This window comes from the organism of the source record quoted next, unplaced genomic scaffold, assembly GCF_019419815.1.
Source record: "Pyrus x bretschneideri cultivar Hongxiangsu unplaced genomic scaffold, Pyrus_bretschneideri_v1 Contig37, whole genome shotgun sequence".
NCBI classification, from domain to species: domain Eukaryota; kingdom Viridiplantae; phylum Streptophyta; class Magnoliopsida; order Rosales; family Rosaceae; genus Pyrus; species Pyrus x bretschneideri.
Genome location: NW_025999690.1, coordinates 3,437,414 through 3,463,272, shown reverse-complemented (window position 1 = coordinate 3,463,272; position 25,859 = coordinate 3,437,414). Strand labels below are relative to the sequence as shown.

At 36.2% G+C, this 25,859-nt stretch overlaps 1 pseudogene; it reads right to left on the bottom strand.

Annotated features, from left to right (window-relative positions):
- Nucleotides 1-954: 954 nt before the first annotated feature.
- Nucleotides 955-24,159, bottom strand: LOC103948629 (annotated as a pseudogene).
- Between the last annotated feature and the right edge of the window lie 1,700 nt (nt 24,160-25,859).

The following is a 25,859-nucleotide window of genomic DNA, read 5'->3' as shown; positions in this document are numbered from 1 at the left end:
GAGGTGTGTGTTTGGGTTGAATTTAAGATCTAGCCATGTCAATTTAATATAAGTAAAAGTGCTCTTAAAGGCAGCTAAGCAAACTGAAGCCTTTCTATCCACTGGCAGCTAAGGCCTGATTTAGTACTGAGGTGATTTTGAAAAAAGCTGATATCAAAAAAAGTTGAGAACTGTTTTTGTGTTTTGTAAACATTCAGATTCAGCTTTTTTTTATAGTTTTGGGTGAAAAAAAGCCAAAAACAAGAAGCTGCAAAACCCAGCTTTGAAAAACTGACCTTTTTTTTCACATATGTTTTATAGAAAAGTTTACTAAACACTATAATACTGTTTTTTTTTTTTTTTTTTTTTTTTTTTTTTTTCAAAAGCACTTTTACAAAAAAGTTTACCAAACACTCTGCTGTTTTATTTCACAGCTGCTTATTCTCACAGCACAACACAAGCAGCTTTTTTCAAAGTACAGCAATACCAAACCAACCCTAAGAAACATAACTAAAAAAAAATACAAATAGAAAATTTCTTGCACACATGTGAAACTGTCATCCAGAGGAAAATAGGAATGACTTCCACAATAGAACGAGCCAAGTAATACCCAATTATTTGTCATTTTACTTTTTCTCTAAGAAATGTAACGGTTGTTTGGAGGAGTTAACTCAAGGAACAGATGGAAACCAATTAGGCTTGTGACATGGTTTGGCACAGAAAATTGGGAATAGCATATCCGAACTCCTTATAATCAAATCAATAATCTTATTCTCTGCTCGAATTATTTTCGTAAGATTGAAATTATTATTAGAAAAACTAATGAAAATGACTTGAAAACTTTGAGTTTTAACGATAAAGACAAAATAAAGGATAAAGTGAATCGTACCAGGATTGACTTTTTAGTATAAAAATGTGGTTTTTCGTTAAAGTGAACAATACCAGGAGCTTTTCGTTAAAGTTTTCATTATTATTTCAAACTAATACAAAGCATTTGTCCGGATTAATGAAGATCTAGTCTGATCATTCAAATTCAGACAAACATTGTTACAACACGTGCTTATTTAGATTTATATATAAAGCTTATACTGTGCTTAATACTTAATTAGTTTCAAATAGAGTATTCAGTTTGTAACCCGCAGTGGAATTCGGAGTCCCAATCCAGAGTTGCTTGACAAGGTGCTCATATGTCCTTTCAGTTGGATGAAAAGGATCAAAGAAATATTCACTAACATGTTGACATGAAGAGTAACCTCCCTTCACTGTTCACTCCACAGCTCAAATGTCCTCGATATGGACCACGGCCGCAGCATGCTGCCTTTCCTTACACAAAACCTTTGCCAAGTACAATACCACAATTAATTAATTACTAATATGAAATTATGAATGAAATATCAGAGTAAACCGTGCATATATACACAAAATAGCACTTTGAAAAAGTCGTCATGCACTTCTTAAGAGCAATTTCTCCATGTGTATTATAAGGTAGCAGTGCACGATCGCCTTTCAAAGTTGCAATAACAACTTTGGCAAAAGATTATGAACATTGTCATATATACCATATTTGGAAGGGTGATCTATTCTTCGTTTCAGAAACTCATAAGCTTCAATGAGTGAGTATCGAAATCCCTTGAGTTCATTCTCTAGCTTTTGCAGGGTTTTGAGAAGTGCTTTATCGTGGAGTACCACATATGGTGTAATTTCCTCAAAGCAAGCACCATTTTTATTTTCAAGTGCTCTTCCGTATGGAATACAAGCAGCAGGCCACATGCCAAGAAACCCAAAATTTCTTCCTCCATTCCTGTATATTTCCTAACACATCAAAATTCTAAATTATTAATACTTTATAGGAAAAATATATCTTGTCAAATTAACTATATTTATTTATTTTTTCGGTATTAAAATTTACTTTGATCGCTGAAGTTATGTTGCCTATCACCAGTCCTACATATTTCTCAGGGGAGTAGGAACGTAGCACACTGGAATTTTCTCAAAAGGGACAATGTAATCGTTGCTTCCGAAGGCAAACAAGTAAACAGCTCTTGATAGCAGAGTTGTGGCTTCATCATGCCCTAGTTCCTGTCTCAATGACTTTCTAACGCTTTCTAAATTTGACAGTTGAGAAGGAAGGTCTATCACCTGAAAGGAGGTTACAGAACAATGAATTCCATCGTGAAGAGAAATATTTGATGTATGATATATGTAAAATAAATGTAATAATTCTCATGACCTATGGGATTTTATTTTTATGAATTGTGGTGCTTTAAGAATAATAAGCTATAAAGTAAATATTTTTAAGAGGGTTATCAGTGGGAGAAGGAATGTCGCATCGTCTAGTAAATTTTAATGTAAAGTTGTTGCAGCTGTATACAATGACTAAAATGGATGGGTTGTTCAAAATTTGATGTACTGGACATTTTAGCAAAAAAGAAGAGTTGCATTTATGGTGGTGGGTGGTGACGACGATGGTGGTTAGGAGTTGCGGTAATGGAAATAGTGGTGGAGGGTCAGTGGGGGGATGGTAGGGGTATTGGTGCGGGTGACGGTGGTGCTGGCGGCAGTGGTAGGCTGGTGGAGGTGTATAGGTAGCAATGGTGGTGGGAATGTTGGCTGTGGCGACTAAGTTCAAGCACTGGCAGAGGTGGTGAATGTGGTGGTGGCGGTGAGGGTTTTGTTGGCGCATTGGTGGTGGGAGTGGTGGCGGCAGTGGTGGGCTGGTGGAGGTTTATAGGTAGCAATGGTGGCGGGTATGTTGGCTGTGGCAACTAAGTTAAGGCACTGGCAGAGGTGGTGAAAATGGTGGTGGCGTTGGTGGTGGGAGTGGTGGCGGCGATGGTGGTCTGGGGTTGTTGGCAGTGGCGGCTAATCTAGGTGGGGGATGGTCGCGTTGCTCCCCAAGGGATAGTGTGGCAAAACGCGAAAGAAAGACAAGCAACTAGTACAAAAATTGAAATGATTCATTAAGGAACAGTGTTCAAGATACCAATGTGATTTTTGAAATATCTATGAAGGAAAGGGCATTAAGAAGAAAGCGCGGGGCTTCATTCTTGTAAACTCGAAGAAGGAAAAATTGGAACTTCAAGAAGAAGAAGATAGGAAGCAAGAGGGCTCAAAGTGGCATCGTCAGAACACAAAGAACAAGAAAAATAGAGAAGATATCTCTCTAATATCAATAAAAAAAGAAAAAGAAAAAGGAACTAATAGAGACCACCAATAGTTTACTTCAACCTGCCCGCTGACTACATCGGGGGCATCGATGCTTATGGAAGCAAGATCAGCAGTAATGTTTAGGGTACGGTGCTGTTTCTTGCCAAAGTCAGCCATAGACTTGGCCCTCAGCACATCATCCACTGTGCTCAGCCGTATGGGAATCGTTCCTCTCGGACATCTCGTCCTGTTTCCATGCCACATTTGCTGCAGTGCAACATTAATCACATTCATCTTCTTCGTTGCTACTGCTCTTGGCCATTCCGGTGCCTTCCTCTGCAGTTATATACGTACATAAATGTGATTAACTCAACAAATTAATACTAATATATCAGCACCAAACCCTAGCTAGGTCATGATTAACACAACATTTCAATTCTATGATACCATTTAACTTACTGATAGGAGCATATTTAGGCGACTTACTTAGCTTGTTTTCGTGCATCTATGTTGGTAATTCATAGTTATTTTAGTCCTTTATACTTCTTTTGTGTGTTTTCAGGTGCTAAGGGCTTAGGGAGCAAGAAAGTGCATTTTGAGGCTATTTGGGGCACTTTTGGGCATGGATTGGATAGCTTAATCATGGAGCAAAGAGGATGGACGAAATTGAAGCCTTGTATGCTCTTTGGGGACATCAAACAAAGGGCCTAGCCCAATCAAACAAATCCTTTGAGCCATGGAAAACCTCTAGCCCAATCAAACATATTATGCCATGCAAACCAACATATTTTAGGCCCATTCTATGTACTTAAACCCTAGCCCTTTAAACTAGTCCATTTATCACTTATCACTTCCATTCACTTATCACTCACCACATATCATTCATTTATCACCACATATCATTCATTTATCACTTATCAAACCTTTCACTTATCACTTATCATTTCCATTCACTTATCACTCACTACATATCATTCATTTATCACTTATCATACTCATAATCATCTACACATTTCAAACATATGCATTTCATCTCACATGCACACCCACCTCTTTCCAAACTAATTCACATGCATACCTATTCTTTAAATCAACACATGCATTCACACACATGCACATCATTCACTCACATTTCCACCATTCATTCTTTATTCCACAAACATCTCACATGCATTTCCACCTTCCTACTTCATCATTTCACCACATTCTCCCTCTTTAACTCATTTCATTATTCATTCACTTTGCATTCATTCAATTCCACCCCACATGCACCCTTTATTCTTCATCATTGCAACCATGGCACATTTACACCAACAAAACAACTCCCATGCCATGGCCTACTCATATTCCCATTTCCTTTCCAACATCTCACATGCATTTCCACCTTCCTACTTCATCATTTCACCACATTTTCCCTTTTATTTCCACATGCAATTCTTCATCATTGCAACCACAAACACCTTAAACAAATAGTCATATACATCTCCACTCCTCCTATAAATACCCTTGCATTCATTCATTCAAAAATCATCTCATTCACAACACAACAACACACCACAAACACATTCCTTTCTCCCTTAGAATCCAAAAACCATCTTCCATTTCCACCAATCCTCATCCATTTCCATAATTCCCCAACACTTCCATCCCCCCAACCAACCTATCCTTAAACCTTGTGCTACAACAACGAGGAAGAAAAGAGTGCCTAAACGTTCATACAATTCAAGTTTTGAGTTGTTGGAATGTTTAGGTGTTTCTTTGATTTCAAAGTTTCATTTTAATTCTCTTTGTTTTGTACGTATGAGAAATGGAAGAAAAGAGTGCTTAAACGTTCATACAATTCAAAGTTTTGAGTTGTTGGAATGTTTAGGTGTTTCTTTGATTTCAAAGTTATGAGGAACTAAACCCCCTTTAGCTAGGGGGTAATTCGAAACTATGTTTATGTTTGTAATATGATTTGATTACTTTTAATTACGTTTCATAAGTTGTGAATTCAATTTGTTTAACTGTTTGATTGATAACCTATTTATGTATGTTTATTAAGAATGAACGCTTAATTTTCATGCATGAATTTGACGCTAGAATATAAGTGAGTTTCACGTAATAGTTATGAACTTATATTCACAAGTAGTGGAGGTTGCTTATAAACAATCGTGTTAAACATATTCTTGGCATAAGTTTCATGCAATCATAGTAACGAATGTCTCGTCAACACTTATAGTTTTCATGATGCTTAATGATTCTTGCTTGTATCTCTATTATGCAATTCATGTAGGGAACTTGTGAGGAATGCTTTGGATTGTCGTATGCAATCATCCAATTCATTAACTTAAGGAAAATTTGACGGTTAATTTAAGCGGAACTAATTAACCCGGGGCGTTGAGAATTCATGGTTTATTGAAAAGCAATTAGACATCGTTTTGTATGCAAGTATAACATATGTGGAGATGAACCCCTTAGCTAGGTTCCCATCCATTCATTTCCGTCAAATCCATATTTACAATTTGTTTTGTTTCCAAGTTTCCATTTTTAGTTTAAAGTCGTCCAAATCCAATCCCCCTTTACTTTATTGTTCAATTTAGTTAGAAATCAATTTAGTTTGTGTTTTTAAAGCATTTTGAGTCTTTTGGTTTGTCTAAGTGTTTTAACATTTAGTTTCACATTCTTTGAGTCTAGTTTAGTGTTTTATCTTGTTTTTACGTTTTTGAGTCAGTTTCCAAGGTTTTAGCAATCCCTCCTATTCCCCGGTCCAGAACGATCCCTACTTATACTTATACTACAATTGTCAAAAAGAGGGTTTAATTTGTGTGCGTATAAATCTCGCATCACTTACATAACAAACTGTTTTTCTTTTGATACAAGCGATTTTTACACAAATTCATCTAAACTACAAGGAATGCAGATTTGTTTTACACTAAATCCACTAAATTACAGAAGAACAATTCGAACTTGAGTACAAAACGAAATCATAACTACTCTAGCTAATTACTTTTACCTCAATACATAAATTAAAAGTTCCTTAACGAACTTGATGCTAAAGTAAAATGAACTTACATCACATCTTGTAATGGTGTCGAGGGGAAAAACTGGGGATAATGGATAAATAGAAAATGGCGTATCGAAGAAAGCAAGGAAAGTTGAAAGCCAATGCACAGTTACAAATAAGTTTTCCTTGAGAACAAAAAACAAACACCTGGTGTGCAAGTTTGAAAGTTGAAAACCAAGCTCTGATGCTTCACTTGATGATTAAACCTTGATGGTGGTGAGCGCAGATATTAGAGAGGCGCACTGCGTTACCTGTTTCTCTTATAAGTAGAATCGAAGAAAGCAAGACAGTAATTCATTAAAAATCATCTTACTAGTTGCAACATAGTGATGATTTGCAGACAAATATGGGAGGACTTGCCTGCCATTGGACAATTATAACTAAACCGAACCTATCATAATGAAATTGTCTATCCCTCCTAAACACTAAACCCTCTATGCTAACAAACAAATAGACTTCAAATGCAGAATCTCTACATTCCATTTTGAGCACTCAAAATCATGACCCATACGACTCCACCTTATCACCTCCGTAAGCATAAACACCGTAGCCATACCCGCATCAGGACCAGCATCATACCGCTTCCCAAATGGATCCAACGTTAGGAGAATCTTGACATTACGATACCATGATGGGAAATTGTGCCCCTCTAGGCAATGTTTGTCGAGTATTTTCGCGAATGTGCTTCCAACCATATTTAAATACATAAACAATAAAATAAATTAGTTTGATTGTTGATTAAGTCACACGATTCGGGTCTTTAAACCGAATGACACCACCCACCATTTTTGGCAAATTCCATATCCCTCAAGATGGAATCCGGGAGATTTCAAAGAAAGCTCCTAGCAGGTTATAGGAGGCTCACTATTACCAAGCCCACCTCACGATGATACGATGTTGGCTAGCAACAATAATAATGAGAGGGTACAATTACCCATTTACAACTTTTGTAATTACCCATCTAGTTTGGCCTCTAGAGAATGTGGCCTCACGATGATACGATATCGGCACCATTGCACTTAGTTAAGTTATTCCCACCATGCTTAGTTCATGTAGGGGTTCAAGAATAACCTCACGATGATACGATGTTGGCTATCCTCGTTGCCTACACTTACCTCATCATATGTTCATGGACTCCTCCTGAGTGTAAGCATGCACTTTGTACTCCCCCATGATAGGGTGAAGCCGGTGTACAAGTCACAAACTATTGGAGCCCACCACGGTGGAAGGCCTACGAAGAAATGTTCAAAAACATCTCTCGTTTATCAACTTAATATTCGTTTGTTGAGGGATTTTAAGGTCTCATCAATTTTATTTATTTAAACATATTCAAATAAATTGTCCTATTACAACTACTAGTCCAAAGTTAATGAAATTAGTAGCATATGATATCCCCACTATTCGTTTTCATAAAACAAATCAATATCAAAACATTTTTCAAAATATTGGAGATATATATAACTACTAATTGAAATCATTATAGTTTAGTAGCGTATGATACTCCCACTATTTGTTTTGAGAAAAACAAATCAATATCAAAAACGAATTTTTCAAATATTGGAAGTAACTACTACTACTACGGGTTTTGCAATCCTTTGAAATTGGACTTTATAGTTATCTTAGGCTCTTGGATGACCATGGACTTATTGGGTTATTGCAACAACGAGCCAACATTGTTGAATAAGATCTCGGGGAGGTTGTGTCATTTTAATTACGTGCTTTTCAATCCAATTAAAACATTTTCATTGAGCCATTAGAAATGAAAGACAATCATTCATTGCTTATTAGGGCGTTGGACCCATTTAATCTTGAATCTCATGTCAAAACCCTCTTTTAGTTATGTCTCCTTACCAATAGTTAAAGAAACTCTAGTCTAGCACTAGAGGGAATCAACTAACTAAAAGAGATTAAGAAGTAATAAGAATTACAAACCGATTTGTACAAATTCCTACAAATTACATATACTAAGAGGGAGAGATAGATTAATGTCGAAACGTGACAAGGTCCAATTGAAACAGTAATTAAAACACATTCCCAAGGTTCAAACAATTTGATTTTAGCGCCTTATCTCATAGCTCAATTATCGTTTAAGGCATAAGTCCATAGTCACCCATTTTCTAACTACTTAATCATATTAAATAATCAAATGGAATGCAACATATAATCAATTAGATTTAGTGCATATGGGCATAATTCAATGATGAGTTTAAACATTAAACAAAATTAAAATCAAACATTTCAATTTTTAAATAGTAGGGGTCTAAATGCAAATATGAAAAAGTTAGGGGTCAAACCATAAATACTAAAAGTAATACCAAACTTTTCTATAAATTACAAAAACCCCACAAGTGGGAAATCCACTAGGGATGGCCGGCCAAATTAAGGGGAAGTGGGTAGGTCTCACCCATCTTGCATTATTTCAACATAAAGAAGAAAAATATATCTTGTTTGCCACTTAGTTTTGTTTTAAGGACTTTAAGAAAAAGAATGATTGAAATATATATCTAGACAATTCTAGGTATTAATTTAAATTTTGGTGTAGGCTATGGATGGTATGTACATCATCCATAACCACAAAACAATGCATGTAAAACCATTTTCACCAAAAACAAACCATGAACACCAAGAACAAAACCATGAACATATTTTCAAGATTTGTATGTTCTTGGTGATTTTTCAAACCCAAAAAAACAAAAGTGACAAGATCACTACTTTCTAGCTTCAAAGTGTGTGTGTGAGGTTCAAAACAAAACACAAACACTAACAAAAAATCCCCATTTAGCCGAACCCCCTTTGAAGAACAAAACCCCAAAATTTTTGTTTCTAAACCCTCTTTTCATTCATGCATCCAAAACATTTTTGCATACATATCTTTCTCAACTATTGATACACCTTTTCAACATTTGATAAGACAAAAGATAAACATATTTTGAATGAAAAACAATTTAAACTCAAACTTCATTCATGCATCAAAAACACTTTTCTTGCATATCCTTTTTCAACTTTTGATTTACAATTTTTCAACACTTTGAAAAAGCAAAAGATAAACATATTTTGAATGAAGCAATAATATGACATACATAAAATTAAAACCCATATGCATAAAATCTAAAAGGACACATCATACATAAACCTTTGGCTCTGATACCACTTGAAGGGAAAATATGAGATTTATGTGGGATTTCTAGTGACTAGCATGGATATACAATTCAAAATTTATATACGAAAGCAACGGAAGCATGTCATACATTTTATCAAAGCTATAGTCATGCAAATCCCCTTCAAGATGCATAGGTTTATATAAGATGCATCAAAAACAATTTATTGAAGAACAAAGTTTAGGAGTAGTTTTATACCTCTTGATCTAGATCTAAGACCAAGGATTGACCACCTCCAAGCTCTTTGCTCCTTGAACTCCTTGAGCCTAGCCTCCCTCCTTGCCTCCTCCACTTTGTTGAGAATGAGTGCTCCTAGGTCCTCTTCAAGTTTCCAAAGATATTCCTTTTATTACATAAAGAAACAAGTCAACAATTGACTTTCTCTCTCCCTTCTCATTTGGCCGGCCTTTGGTGTTTGGTTTGGGCTTTGGGCTTTTAATTATTTCAAGTCATCCAATGCTTGAATAAAAGCCCAATGGGTTTTGGCCCAATGGGCCCAATTAAACCCGAACGTTTCTTTAAGCCCAAAACGATCTTTATCGCTTTTATGATTTCTTTAGACTTTCTAAATTAATCAAAACACTTAATTAATCCAATTAATTATTTCCTTCATCCATTAGTTACTCACTACAAGAGTGTATCGGTGAACAATCTTTTAGGTTCTAATTAGCAAGGCAGTGAGGTGATTGGCACCAATCCAATTGATTATCCAATCACTTAGTGAATTAAAACTTACTTTTAATTCACCTTCCTTTTAATGACTACATTTAATCATCTAGAAGAACTCACAAGCCATGAGTGACATCTAACCATATATCATGGCTACCCAAGCTAATGTAGAAGTTATTCGGAGAACCTATTCAATTGGAATTACAATGTAATTCGATCCTTCTCTAAAACAATACTCTCAATCACATTACTAGGGTATGGATTTATAATGTCAAACCCCTAATGTGATTATTCCTTCTTATACGATTCATTTGAGACGTATAGGAACGCTTTCCTTTATTACGCTCGATACTTCGGCCGAAGATTCCCGAATCATATCTTAGAGTATTCATCCTCTCTTATCGAGGATTAGAGATTCCTTGTTGCGCATTCACTTGCCTTCATGGCTAAGTGGCTTAACCCCAACGATGCCTTGGACACTCTCGAATGGAATGACTTTAACATAATCAAAGATTAAGTACTTAACCACAAGACAACGAGATGCCTCAGGTCAAAGGATTACTTACATTATTCCAACCATTAGAGTTACTTGCTTGACATGTGAGTAGACCTCCATGCAAGTACTCTCGTTCGATTGTGTTCAGTGAACTCATTCCCTTAATGAGCACCTACATGCTTGTCTTAGTGTCGCTACACGAATGGGATGAGACTTTCCATCCTTCCAATTGAAGCGGACATAGTATGTACCAGTCTATGGATTGTCAGTATCCCTCCGACAATCCTTATGACCAGGAACCTTTTTGGACATGATGGTTATGAGAAGAAGGTCTCTGTAACCTAACATCATTAGGTTACTTCTTCCATCGATCCATTGTCCATGGATTCACTATTTAGGACATATTTCGTTCATTGAGATAGTCCCAATTAGTATCTTTGCCTTCCGATGTATAAGAGTCATATATACATCAATTCATTGTCCTGAAAGGTTTCTTCCAAAGATTGACTTTCAGGGCATATTTCCAACAATCTCCCACTTGCACTAAAGTCAATCACTAGTGTATCTTATACATCTAACAATCTCCCTCTCTTATGCTCGTAGGTTAACTTGGTTATGTATTTAATCACCTTTTAATTTAAAAGGGATTTACTTATCAAATGTTTCTAAAACATTTTGATGATGTCTCTTTCTTGTGTTCGAATACTTTGATGAGACCTTGATTCCATGGCTTGAGCTATCGCCCCATTACGTCGTAGTATCCTACTAACGACCTTATGGTTTGGATTCAATCATTGGTTCTAAAAGAACCCCTTCCATTCAAAACACCTTTTGAAGCAATTTCTAAAACAATATATCGATATATATATTTCGTTTGTATACTTTATACAAACTTTGCTCCAACCTTGAGACCATTGTAGTACGATACTAACAATACATTCATATGATTAGTACTTCATCCATTATGAAGTTCCATTTGTTAAAATGGGTTATTTTCACTTTGGTTCGTAACCTAAGTGAATGCACGCTTCCAAAGTCCCACTTTGATGTTCCTTTCTTAAAGGCAATAATACTCTATCAGTTGCTTTGGTTCTGATCCTGGGATATAGTAATATCTTAAAGTGATAACCCATGGTCTTTCACTTTTGGATATCTACTCACAAGTCCATACATGTGTCCCTTTTGTGATTTTATGACACATATGAAAAAGATTTTCTATCATATAAGGAAATTTTATGATTTGAACCATGAGGTGACGAATTTGAATTGTCTTGTTGTTAAACTATATGTTGTGACTCATTTTGAAACTATTCCCTTTTGTTTCATCAACTTGTCCATATGCTTTGTTATTAGCTTGTTCTCGTAAAAGAGAATGATGGACAACTTCCAACATATAACCATTTTATGCTAGGTTGACGAAACCAACATTCAAAGACTATTCTTTAGAATGTTACACAACATAGATTTTTAACGTTTTGAAGAGCTTGAGTCTTTTAACAATTAAAATTTCAAACTCTTAATAATAGTCAAATACTATTATTATTTAGACAACTATAAACCAATCATATTCAAGTTTATATCCATTTTAACACCTCCCACTATTTCTTATGACTTTAATGAGAAATGATTTCATACATTCAAAAATGTATAAACGTGGAATGTACGAGTAGAGGACATTGTGTAGTAGCTTTAAAACCTTTCAAGCTCATCTGTTTCAACCTTCATTAAGTTGATGCCTTGTTATTAAGTGATTAAAATCTTTAAACCTTTTATAGATTTAGACACTTCTTTCTTGGTTTTAATCACTAACACACTTAACATTTTAAAACAATTTTAAGAATGCCCAATTAGTTGTTCAAAACTACTAATTGAATCAAGAGTGACTTTGATTATTGTGTTTTAAGTGATAACCCTAGAAAACGTTTTTCTTATTACTTATATCATTATAATGTGATATAAATCTTGTATCTCAACTAGGATACAACAAGACAATATTCAATTCATAACACTACTTTAAGGAAATAATATATTAGAAGGCATTCATCACATTACATTAATATGATAACACAAACATTCACAATGTTTAACTTAAAAGGAATTAGCTCTAAACATTTAGAGACTTATTTAAGTACCTTCAAACATTTAGGCATTAATAGTGGTCTTCCATCATATGAAGCCACATAATAAGTTCTTAACATAATAAGAAAGTTTAAAGACAATCTTTAAATGCCTAAACAAACTTCCCAAGTAGTAAGCAAAATCATGGTGACCGAACCCTTCTTCACTCTTTTATTTGCTTGTTCCTCTTCTACTTAGTTCCTCCACCTATATACAATTATACAAGTGATTAGCTCTTTATATCAAATATAAATATTTAGAAGATCTAACAATTAGAATTGAAGATGAGAACATAAACCATACCTTGTGGCTTGTCCTTAAGAGTTGCAAGGTAAAACCTGCAATTCCTCCTCCAATGCCCTTCCTTTCCACAGTGGTGGCAAGTCCCCTTGGGCTCCATTTCCTTTTTCTTTTTCTTCACTCCTCCTTTTGGCTTAGGAGTGGGAGACTTTATCTCCTTCCCCTTTCCTTTGCCATACGGCTTAGGATTGGAAGAGGATGGCTTGTTGTAGGCTACTGCAACAGTCCCTACAACGTTCTCTTTCATAGTCTTCTCAGCAGTTACTAACATGTTTAGTAACTCAGAGAGAGTACTATCTATTTTATTCATATTGTAGTTCATTACGAACTGTGAGAATGAATCAGAAAGAGAAGCCAATATAAAGTCCTGGGCCAATTCCCCGTCAAGTGGAGTACCTAGGTTCTCCAGTTGTTCAATGAATCCTATCATCTTCAGTGCATGTAGATGCACAGGAGCCCCTTTGACCATCTTGGTCTTCACAAGTTCACAAACAGTGTTAAAGTGACGGTTGCGCGTCCCTTCACCATATAACTCCGTAAGATGGAGTATTATGGAAAATGCACTGTCCATGCCCTCGTGCTGTCTCTGTAGCTCCTCATTCATGGAGGCCAACAGATAGCACTTGGCTTGTGTATCATCCTCAACGTGCTTGTCATACTTAGCACGTTCATCCTCTGTGGCCTCAGGGCCAAGAGGTATGTCAGGAAGAGGCTTATCAAGTACGTAAATAATCTTCTCCAACGTTAGGAGAATCTTGACATTACGATACCATGATGGGAAATTGTGCCCCTCTAGGCAATGTTTGTCGAGTATTTTCGCGAATGTGCTTCCAACCATATCTAAATACATAAACAATAAAATAAATTAGTTTGATTGTTGATTAAGTCACACGATTCGGGTCTTTACACCGAATGACACCACCCACCATATTTGGCAAATTCCATATCCCTCAAGATGGAATCCGGGAGATTTCAAAGAAAGCTCCTAGCAGGTTATAGGAGGCTCACTATTACCAAGCCCACCTCACGATGATACGATGTTGGCTAGCAACAATAATAATGAGAGGGTACAATTACCCATTTACAACTTTTGTAATTACCCATCTAGTTTGGCCTCTAGAGAATGTGGCCTCACGATGATACGATATCGGCACCATTGCACTTAGTTAAGTTATTCCCACCATGCTTAGTTCATGTAGGGGTTCAAGAATAACCTCACGATGATACGATGTTGGCTATCCTCGTTGCCTACACTTACCTCATCATATGTTCATGGACTCCTCCTGAGTGTAAGCATGCACTTTGTACTCCCCCATGATAAGGTGAAGCCGGTGTACAAGTCACAAACTATTGGAGCCCACCACGGTGGAAGGCCTACGAAGAAATGTTCAAAAACATCTCTCGTTTATCAACTTAATATTCGTTTGTTGAGGGATTTTAAGGTCTCATCAATTTTATTTATTTAAACATATTCAAATAAATTGTCCTATTACAACTACTAGTCCAAAGTTAATGAAATTAGTAGCATATGATATCCCCACTATTCGTTTTCATAAAACAAATCAATATCAAAACATTTTTCAAAATATTGGAGATATATATAACTACTAATTGAAATCATTATAGTTTAGTAGCGTATGATACTCCCACTATTTGTTTTGAGAAAAACAAATCAATATCAAAAACGAATTTTTCAAATATTGGAAGTAACTACTACTACTACGGGTTTTGCAATCCTTTGAAATTGGACTTTATAGTTATCTTAGGCTCTTGGATGACCATGGACTTATTGGGTTATTGCAACAACGAGCCAACATTGTTGAATAAGATCTCGGGGAGGTTGTGTCATTTTAATTACGTGCTTTTCAATCCAATTAAAACATTTTCATTGAGCCATTAGAAATGAAAGACAATCATTCATTGCTTATTAGGGCGTTGGACCCATTTAATCTTGAATCTCATGTCAAAACCCTCTTTTAGTTATGTCTCCTTACCAATAGTTAAAGAAACTCTAGTCTAGCACTAGAGGGAATCAACTAACTAAAAGAGATTAAGAAGTAATAAGAATTACAAACCGATTTGTACAAATTCCTACAAATTACATATACTAAGAGGGAGAGATAGATTAATGTCGAAACGTGACAAGGTCCAATTGAAACAGTAATTAAAACACATTCCCAAGGTTCAAACAATTTGATTTTAGCGCCTTATCTCATAGCTCAATTATCGTTTAAGGCATAAGTCCATAGTCACCCATTTTCTAACTACTTAATCATATTAAATAATCAAATGGAATGCAACATATAATCAATTAGATTTAGTGCATATGGGCATAATTCAATGATGAGTTTAAACATTAAACAAAATTAAAATCAAACATTTCAATTTTTAAATAGTAGGGGTCTAAATGCAAATATGAAAAAGTTAGGGGTCAAACCATAAATACTAAAAGTAATACCAAACTTTTCTATAAATTACAAAAACCCCACAAGTGGGAAATCCACTAGGGATGGCCGGCCAAATTAAGGGGAAGTGGGTAGGTCTCACCCATCTTGCATTATTTCAACATAAAGAAGAAAAATATATCTTGTTTGCCACTTAGTTTTGTTTTAAGGACTTTAAGAAAAAGAATGATTGAAATATATATCTAGACAATTCTAGGTATTAATTTAAATTTTGGTGTAGGCTATGGATGGTATGTACATCATCCATAACCACAAAACAATGCATGTAAAACCATTTTCACCAAAAACAAACCATGAACACCAAGAACAAAACCATGAACATATTTTCAAGATTTGTATGTTCTTGGTGATTTTTCAAACCCAAAAAAACAAAAGTGACAAGATCACTACTTTCTAGCTTCAAAGTGTGTGTGTGAGGTTCAAAACAAAACACAAACACTAACAAAAAATCCCCATTTAGCCGAACCCCCTTTGAAGAACAAAACCCCAAAATTTTTGTTTCTAAACCCTCTTTTCATTCATGCATCCAAAACATTTTTGCATACATATCTTTCTCAACTATTGATACACCTTTTCAACATTTGATAAGACAAAAGATAAACATATTTTGAATGAAAAACAATTTAAACTCAAACTTCATTCATGCATCAAAAACACTTTTCTTGCATATCCTTTTTCAACTTTTGATTTACAATTTTTCAACACTTTGAAAAAGCAAAAGATAAACATATTTTGAATGAAGCAATAATATGACATACATAAAATTAAAACCCATATGCATAAAATCTAAAAGGACACATCATACATAAACCTTTGGCTCTGATACCACTTGAAGGGAAAATATGAGATTTATGTGGGATTTCTAGTGACTAGCATGGATATACAATTCAAAATTTATATACGAAAGCAACGGAAGCATGTCATACATTTTATCAAAGCTATAGTCATGCAAATCCCCTTCAAGATGCATAGGTTTATATAAGATGCATCAAAAACAATTTATTGAAGAACAAAGTTTAGGAGTAGTTTTATACCTCTTGATCTAGATCTAAGACCAAGGATTGACCACCTCCAAGCTCTTTGCTCCTTGAACTCCTTGAGCCTAGCCTCCCTCCTTGCCTCCTCCACTTTGTTGAGAATGAGTGCTCCTAGGTCCTCTTCAAGTTTCCAAAGATATTCCTTTTATTACATAAAGAAACAAGTCAACAATTGACTTTCTCTCTCCCTTCTCATTTGGCCGGCCTTTGGTGTTTGGTTTGGGCTTTGGGCTTTTAATTATTTCAAGTCATCCAATGCTTGAATAAAAGCCCAATGGGTTTTGGCCCAATGGGCCCAATTAAACCCGAACGTTTCTTTAAGCCCAAAACGATCTTTATCGCTTTTATGATTTCTTTAGACTTTCTAAATTAATCAAAACACTTAATTAATCCAATTAATTATTTCCTTCATCCATTAGTTACTCACTACAAGAGTGTATCGGTGAACAATCTTTTAGGTTCTAATTAGCAAGGCAGTGAGGTGATTGGCACCAATCCAATTGATTATCCAATCACTTAGTGAATTAAAACTTACTTTTAATTCACCTTCCTTTTAATGACTACATTTAATCATCTAGAAGAACTCACAAGCCATGAGTGACATCTAACCATATATCATGGCTACCCAAGCTAATGTAGAAGTTATTCGGAGAACCTATTCAATTGGAATTACAATGTAATTCGATCCTTCTCTAAAACAATACTCTCAATCACATTACTAGGGTATGGATTTATAATGTCAAACCCCTAATGTGATTATTCCTTCTTATACGATTCATTTGAGACGTATAGGAACACTTTCCTTTATTACGCTCGATACTTCGGCCGAAGATTCCCGAATCATATCTTAGAGTATTCATCCTCTCTTATCGAGGATTAGAGATTCCTTGTTGCGCATTCACTTGCCTTCATGGCTAAGTGGCTTAACCCCAACGATGCCTTGGACACTCTCGAATGGAATGACTTTAACATAATCAAAGATTAAGTACTTAACCACAAGACAACGAGATGCCTCAGGTCAAAGGATTACTTACATTATTCCAACCATTAGAGTTACTTGCTTGACATGTGAGTAGACCTCCATGCAAGTACTCTCGTTCGATTGTGTTCAGTGAACTCATTCCCTTAATGAGCACCTACATGCTTGTCTTAGTGTCGCTACACGAATGGGATGAGACTTTCCATCCTTCCAATTGAAGCGGACATAGTATGTACCAGTCTATGGATTGTCAGTATCCCTCCGACAATCCTTATGACCAGGAACCTTTTTGGACATGATGGTTATGAGAAGAAGGTCTCTGTAACCTAACATCATTAGGTTACTTCTTCCATCGATCCATTGTCCATGGATTCACTATTTAGGACATATTTCGTTCATTGAGATAGTCCCAATTAGTATCTTTGCCTTCCGATGTATAAGAGTCATATATACATCAATTCATTGTCCTGAAAGGTTTCTTCCAAAGATTGACTTTCAGGGCATATTTCCAACAAAGGGTTGGATGGAGGAAAATCTCGACGGGCCGAAGATGATTTTTGGGAAGTCTTCAAAGTGTGCAGATAGAGGAGATCGATCACCTCTATTAAAGGATAGGCGACACAATCACCAATTCAACATTGAAGAGACACCACTCTTCAAAAACCGGATTTTCTGGCGTAAAGATCGCCAGCTCTTCAGACTCAATCCAAGCTTTTCAGAAAGCGTGTGCAAATTTGTCAAAAGCTCCCAGCTTTTCAGAAGACGCGTGGAAGGCGAGAAATCAGCTGCACACTTTAGCCGACAAACGTGGGTGACAAAGCTGAAAGCTCCCGGCTTTCCAGAAAGCGAGTGCAACTTTGTCAAAAGCTCCCGGCTTTTCAGAAGACGCGTGCCACTTTGTCAAAAGCTCCCAGCTTTTCAGAAGACGCGTGGAGGACATTGCCGCATCCGCACTGCCATTTGCCATTACAATTCCTATATACATCAACCTTCATGGCAAGGCATACACCCACAAATGCATAATTTTCCTTCTCAGCCGAAAATGTAAGCTGCAACCAACCCTCTCAAACATGCTCAGATTTCTCCTTTTCTTGAGATCACACTTTCAAACATGGATGTATCCCCCAAAGAAGATACCAAATGCCTGCAGTACGAATGAGGAAGAGGAAACGGTGGATCGAAACATGTGGATTCATTCGCTGCCTCTTCGAAAGCAAAGGTATCTCATATCATCAAGGGCGAAAGCAAAGGTATCTCATATCATGCTCTTTCCCTGTCTTTTCCTTTGTCCTTGATATTACTTGCATGGCAAAGTGAAAGAAGCAATCAGCCGACACTTGGAGTCTATCTGGACTCTATTCCCTGGTTGCTTACCTAGCTTTGCTGAGCTATCCTCTAACCCTCTTCAATACGAATTGGAGAGATTGAACAAAGAAACAGATAAGAGGAGGAAGCTCAGACCTTCGGGGGAGACCAAAGGAAGCCTGCTGCCCAGTTCAAAAGTAGCACAAAGGAAAATCAACGATGGGAGCAGCGCAGTTCAAGAGTAAGCCTGTGGAATCACAAAGATCCAAGCCTCACTGCAATCACCAAGGAGAAGATGGAACGAAAACTCCATAACCAGATTTGCATCTCTAAACTCTTCTCTTTGTTAGATACATTCTGCCATTTTTAGTATGTTTAATTGCTGTTTATATGTTTGTTTGTGTTTAGTGTGGTTTTTAACATTGAGGACAATGTTTGTTTTAAGTGTGGGGGAGTTACTAAAGTGTTTTGATGCAAATTCGTAGGGTTTTATCCACCATAACTTCAAATGTTGTTTCTTGCTGTTTTTAAGTGTGTTTAGTGTGTTTTGACTTAAAAATTCGAAAATCACATAAAAATTTGAAAAACATGTTTTGAAAAGCCTAAAAAGAGTGTTTTGAGTCGTTTTTGTGTCGTAGGTCACCTTCCAACACAATGATAAGGATTTGGTTTCTAATTGCATGACTGTTAAAAAGAGTTATAAACATGGAGAAAAGTTTGATTTACTCTTGGTATATGTTTGGTTATGGTTATAATGTATGACTTCACATGCAATTATAAAAAAAAAAAAAAAAAAAAATTAGTTATGTAACATGCTTGAAGGAAGGAACTCAAACAAACGCTACAACCCTGAGAGACTTGAGCCTATAACGTTCTTTGGAGAGTATAATCTGTGATTTCTTGTTTTCTAAAGTCGTTGCATGATCTCATTATTCTTTGCTTGGTTACTACTTAGAAGGTGTTTCATCATATAGTTCCAAATGCTAGAACTCATGCCCATTTCATTCAAAGCATGTTATTGATTTGCATAACATATATCAAGATGAAGTTGTGTAGTTGCCACCATAGCCAAATAGCCTCACTTCCCATATTTCGTATATGTTGTAAGTTTTACCCCCGTTGAGCCATGTTAGCCCATGTTCTTTGTTAACCCACTTTATCTTCACCTAACCTAGAATATGACCGTCCTTACCCTTGTTCTTAAAAGATAGTGAGCATGACTTAAATGAATTCCTTTTGAGTTACATTATGCAAGAAAATGAGTGTGGGGGAAGGAATGCTTGTTCTTAAGTATGTTTTGAGTTTCAAAAGAAAAAAAAAAAAAAAAAAAATGAGTGATTGAAGAAAGGGCTCAAAACACCAATTCTGGCCCAAAATTGTCTAAATTCTCCCTTCTGTTCCAAAGTTGAGTTTTCATTCAAAAGTGAATTCTAAGTTGATTCAATTGCCTTGCTCACTATTTCTTTAAGAACCTTTGTTTTCCATATCCCTTCTTTGTTATCCACACGCCCCAAGCCCCATTACAACCCGTGACTTCAATCTTGAGTGTTATGTATTTCAATTGTGGAGTTTGAATTTGGTATGAGCATATGGTGTCACTGGTTCTCGCGTCTAAGTAGTAGCATTCCATTCATGAGATCATATCTAAACATGCTTATTAACTCCAGAAATTGCGTTCTTTGTGATACATATATGTGAGTGTTCGTTTTCATGTTTACATCAATCTTCTCACATATGACTAGATTAGGGTGTGTAGTTAGAAATTCTGAGTGAAAATCGAGTGCATATCTTGTAAGGAATTGAGCAAATTCTCTAAGGCATGTTACTACATTCAAAACATGGTTTTAAATGCTTAAATGTGAACTAGTATATGGTGACTATGATTAAGAATGTACTTAAGTGTGAAGATGACTAAAATCTGTGAGAATGATGATTTCTAACATGTCATGTGCATTGGAAATCCCTAAGACGGGTGTTGGAAGGTTTAGGTTGTGTTTTAAGTGTTTAGTGTCGTTTTGTTTATTTGTTTTTATTCTGTTTTGCTCGAGGACTAGCAAAAGTTAAGTGTGGGGGAGTTTGATAGGAGCATATTTAGGCGACTTACTTAGCTTGTTTTCGTGCATCTATGTTGGTAATTCATAGTTATTTTAGTCCTTTATGCTTCTTTTGTGTGTTTTCAGGTGCTAAGGGCTTAGGGAGCAAGAAAGTGCATTTTGAGGCTATTTGGGGCACTTTTGGGCATGGATTGGATAGCTTAATCATGGAGCAAAGAGGATGGACGAAATTGAAGCCTTGTATGCTCTTTGGGGACATCAAACAAAGGGCCTAGCCCAATCAAACAAATCCTTTGAGCCATGGAAAACCTCTAGCCCAATCAAACATATTATGCCATGCAAACCAACATATTTTAGGCCCATTCTATGTACTTAAACCCTAGCCCTTTAAACTAGTCCATTTATCACTTATCACTTCCATTCACTTATCACTCACCACATATCATTCATTTATCACCACATATCATTCATTTATCACTTATCAAACCTTTCACTTATCACTTATCATTTCCATTCACTTATCACTCACTACATATCATTCATTTATCACTTATCATACTCATAATCATCTACACATTTCAAACATATGCATTTCATCTCACATGCACACCCACCTCTTTCCAAACTAATTCACATGCATACCTATTCTTTAAATCAACACATGCATTCACACACATGCACATCATTCACTCACATTTCCACCATTCATTCTTTATTCCACAAACATCTCACATGCATTTCCACCTTCCTACTTCATCATTTCACCACATTCTCCCTCTTTAACTCATTTCATTATTCATTCACTTTGCATTCATTCAATTCCACCCCACATGCACCCTTTATTCTTCATCATTGCAACCATGGCACATTTACACCAACAAAACAACTCCCATGCCATGGCCTACTCATATTCCCATTTCCTTTCCAACATCTCACATGCATTTCCACCTTCCTACTTCATCATTTCACCACATTTTCCCTTTTATTTCCACATGCAATTCTTCATCATTGCAACCACAAACACCTTAAACAAATAGTCATATACATCTCCACTCCTCCTATAAATACCCTTGCATTCATTCATTCAAAAATCATCTCATTCACAACACAACAACACACCACAAACACATTCCTTTCTCCCTTAGAATCCAAAAACCATCTTCCATTTCCACCAATCCTCATCCATTTCCATAATTCCCCAACACTTCCATCCCCCCAACCAACCTATCCTTAAACCTTGTGCTACAACAACGAGGAAGAAAAGAGTGCCTAAACGTTCATACAATTCAAGTTTTGAGTTGTTGGAATGTTTAGGTGTTTCTTTGATTTCAAAGTTTCATTTTAATTCTCTTTGTTTTGTACGTATGAGAAATGGAAGAAAAGAGTGCTTAAACGTTCATACAATTCAAAGTTTTGAGTTGTTGGAATGTTTAGGTGTTTCTTTGATTTCAAAGTTATGAGGAACTAAACCCCCTTTAGCTAGGGGGTAATTCGAAACTATGTTTATGTTTGTAATATGATTTGATTACTTTTAATTACGTTTCATAAGTTGTGAATTCAATTTGTTTAACTGTTTGATTGATAACCTATTTATGTATGTTTATTAAGAATGAACGCTTAATTTTCATGCATGAATTTGACGCTAGAATATAAGTGAGTTTCACGTAATAGTTATGAACTTATATTCACAAGTAGTGGAGGTTGCTTATAAACAATCGTGTTAAACATATTCTTGGCATAAGTTTCATGCAATCATAGTAACGAATGTCTCGTCAACACTTATAGTTTTCATGATGCTTAATGATTCTTGCTTGTATCTCTATTATGCAATTCATGTAGGGAACTTGTGAGGAATGCTTTGGATTGTCGTATGCAATCATCCAATTCATTAACTTAAGGAAAATTTGACGGTTAATTTAAGCGGAACTAATTAACCCGGGGCGTTGAGAATTCATGGTTTATTGAAAAGCAATTAGACATCGTTTTGTATGCAAGTATAACATATGTGGAGATGAACCCCTTAGCTAGGTTCCCATCCATTCATTTCCGTCAAATCCATATTTACAATTTGTTTTGTTTCCAAGTTTCCATTTTTAGTTTAAAGTCGTCCAAATCCAATCCCCCTTTACTTTATTGTTCAATTTAGTTAGAAATCAATTTAGTTTGTGTTTTTAAAGCATTTTGAGTCTTTTGGTTTGTCTAAGTGTTTTAACATTTAGTTTCACATTCTTTGAGTCTAGTTTAGTGTTTTATCTTGTTTTTACGTTTTTGAGTCAGTTTCCAAGGTTTTAGCAATCCCTCCTATTCCCCGGTCCAGAACGATCCCTACTTATACTTATACTACAATTGTCAAAAAGAGGGTTTAATTTGTGTGCGTATAAATCTCGCATCACTTACATAACAAACTGTTTTTCTTTTGATACAAGCGATTTTTACACAAATTCATCTAAACTACAAGGAATGCAGATTTGTTTTACACTAAATCCACTAAATTATAGAAGAACAATTCGAACTTGAGTACAAAACGAAATCATAACTACTCTAGCTAATTACTTTACCTCAATACATAAATTAAAAGTTCCATAACGAACTTGATGCTAAAGTAAAATGAACTTACATCACATCTTGTAATGGTGTTGAGGGGAAAAACTGGGGATAATGGATAAATAGAAAATGGCGAATCAAAGAAAGCAAGGAAAGTTGAAAACCAATGCACGGTTACAAATTATTTTTCCTTGAGAACAAAAAACAAACACCTGGTGTGCAAGTATGAAAGTTGAAAACCAAGCTCTGGTGCTTCACTTGATGATTAAACCTTGATGGTGGTGAGCGCAGATATTAGAGAGGCGCACTGCGTTACCTGTTTCTCTTATAAGTAGAATCGAAGAAAGCAAGACAGTAATTCATTAAAAATCATCTTACTAGTTGTGACATAGTGATGATTTGCAGACAAATATGGGAGGACTTGCCTGCCATTGGACAATTATAACTAAACCGAACCTATCATAATGAAATTGTCTATCCCTCCTAAACACTAAACCCTCTATGCTAACAAACAAATAGACTTCAAATGCAGAATCTCTACATTCCATTTTGAGCACTCAAAATCATGACCCATACGACTCCACCTTATCACCTCCGTAAGCATAAACACCGTAGCCATACCCGCATCAGGACCAGCATCATACCGCTTCCCAAATGGATCCGAGCCCAAATTGGATCGGCTTCGGTTGTATCCCCCATACCCATCATCTAAATAGGAGCCGTCGGAGCCACCGCCGTGATCGAATTTCAGAGAATTCTCATATACAGAACACATACATGAGCATATTGGAACAAGCTTTGCGATTTTTACCTTACAGAAGAAGCCGTGAACTTGGGTGCACAGTTGATAGAAGGGAGGATGAGTTCGTGAGGAACTCGCTGGGTTTGCAATTGGAGATGGTTTTGTTTCTGATTCTGAAAAGGTTGAATTGGACTCGGCTATGCAAAGGTGGAAGTGTTTGGAAATTTTTGAAGAGGAATAGAGAAGCTGCAAGAGAGAAATGAAAATGAGGAGGGAGAGCTAACATGCTCTCTTTGAAAATAGGGAGTTAGAGATTTTGGGTGCCATGCCAAATTTTTGGCCGCCCTCCAAATTTTTAATCTCCCGCCTCCTCCAAATGTTTTCAATTATGAAGATAAAAACTTTCACCACGGACCAAAGGCGTGGTGAATTCACAAAAGACGATGTGGTTGTTTGAAGTAACCACTATGAGCATATCTTGTGGTAATTATGATATTTCATCACGGATATAAATGTCCATTGTAGATTATTCATTTTTAACAACGGGCCAAAATTTGACCGTGGTGGATTAATGTTATCTACCACGAGTTAAACTTGGCCGTGGTAATTGAATAGTTTTTACCATGAGCTATATATGCCCGTGATAGAATTGACGTGGTAGATAAACTGTTTTGTTCTAGTGTTCCCTTGGCTCTACGTGGTTGTCGATGTGTGGATCTCTCACATGTGACCCACTAATTTGATCCCATGTGAGGGGCGTGTTGAAATATCCCACATCGACTGTATCTCTGTGAAAATAAGAGTTTAAATATGGTTAATGCCATTCCAACTAATACTGAGGCCTTTTGTGATAAAACTCCACACCTGACAGATTTTGATGGTGGTAATTACCAAGTTGAGGACAGTATCTGTGTTGTTGAAAGTGGCTATTTGACCCGTCTCTTTGATAATTCTACAGCTTCTAGTCACGCCTAACATTTTTCTCTTTACTTTTTATTTTTATTTTTGATTTTATGAACAAACGATATTATCTAGACTTAGGGGGTGGGGGAGTGGTTCAAATTTGCTAGCAAACGATATTATCCTCACAATGGGCTATGAATAATGTGGTTCAAATCTGCATTTGACAAGAATCGAACTTAATACCTCTCACTTACAAGTAAAGAGAAATATTATTTTTTTTGTAATATTAAGTGACATTTTCCTCTTCACTCCTTTTTGACTAGGGCTAGGCATGGGCCGGACTGGGCCCAATTTTGAAGAGACCGGACCAGACCCATATTTAAAAGAATGGGCTGAGCCGACCTAGGTACAACAAATTCTAATTCAAGAACCGGACCTAATCCGGCCCGTTTGAAACAGGCCGGTTCGGGCAGGGTCCATGGGTCTTCTTTTTTTTTTTTTTCTTCTCTCTTCTTCGTTTGCTCTCTCGAATCTCGATCTTTCCAGGAGATGTCAGTGATGTCCCTTCCGCTCTCGCCTTCAAGCTTAGATCCTCTGTGTCGCCAATGAGATCGAGACCTGCTAAAGATTTTTAAGATTTGTTGGGGTTTTTTCAAAATTCCCAGTACAACCAATTCACCGAAAATCTCAAAATTCAATATAACCCAGTTGATATCCTTAGGAAAAACCTTCAAAGCAACAAACTTTAATAAAAAATTGAATTTTAGACAACCCACCCAGATGACTAATTTCCTAAGATTGCATTACAATATAACCCAATTGATTAAAATCCAAAATTTAACAATATACCACAGTTTAGCTCCAAAGCAGTGATTGCATGCATCAGAAAAAATAACAAATTCCTTCTCTGGAATTCT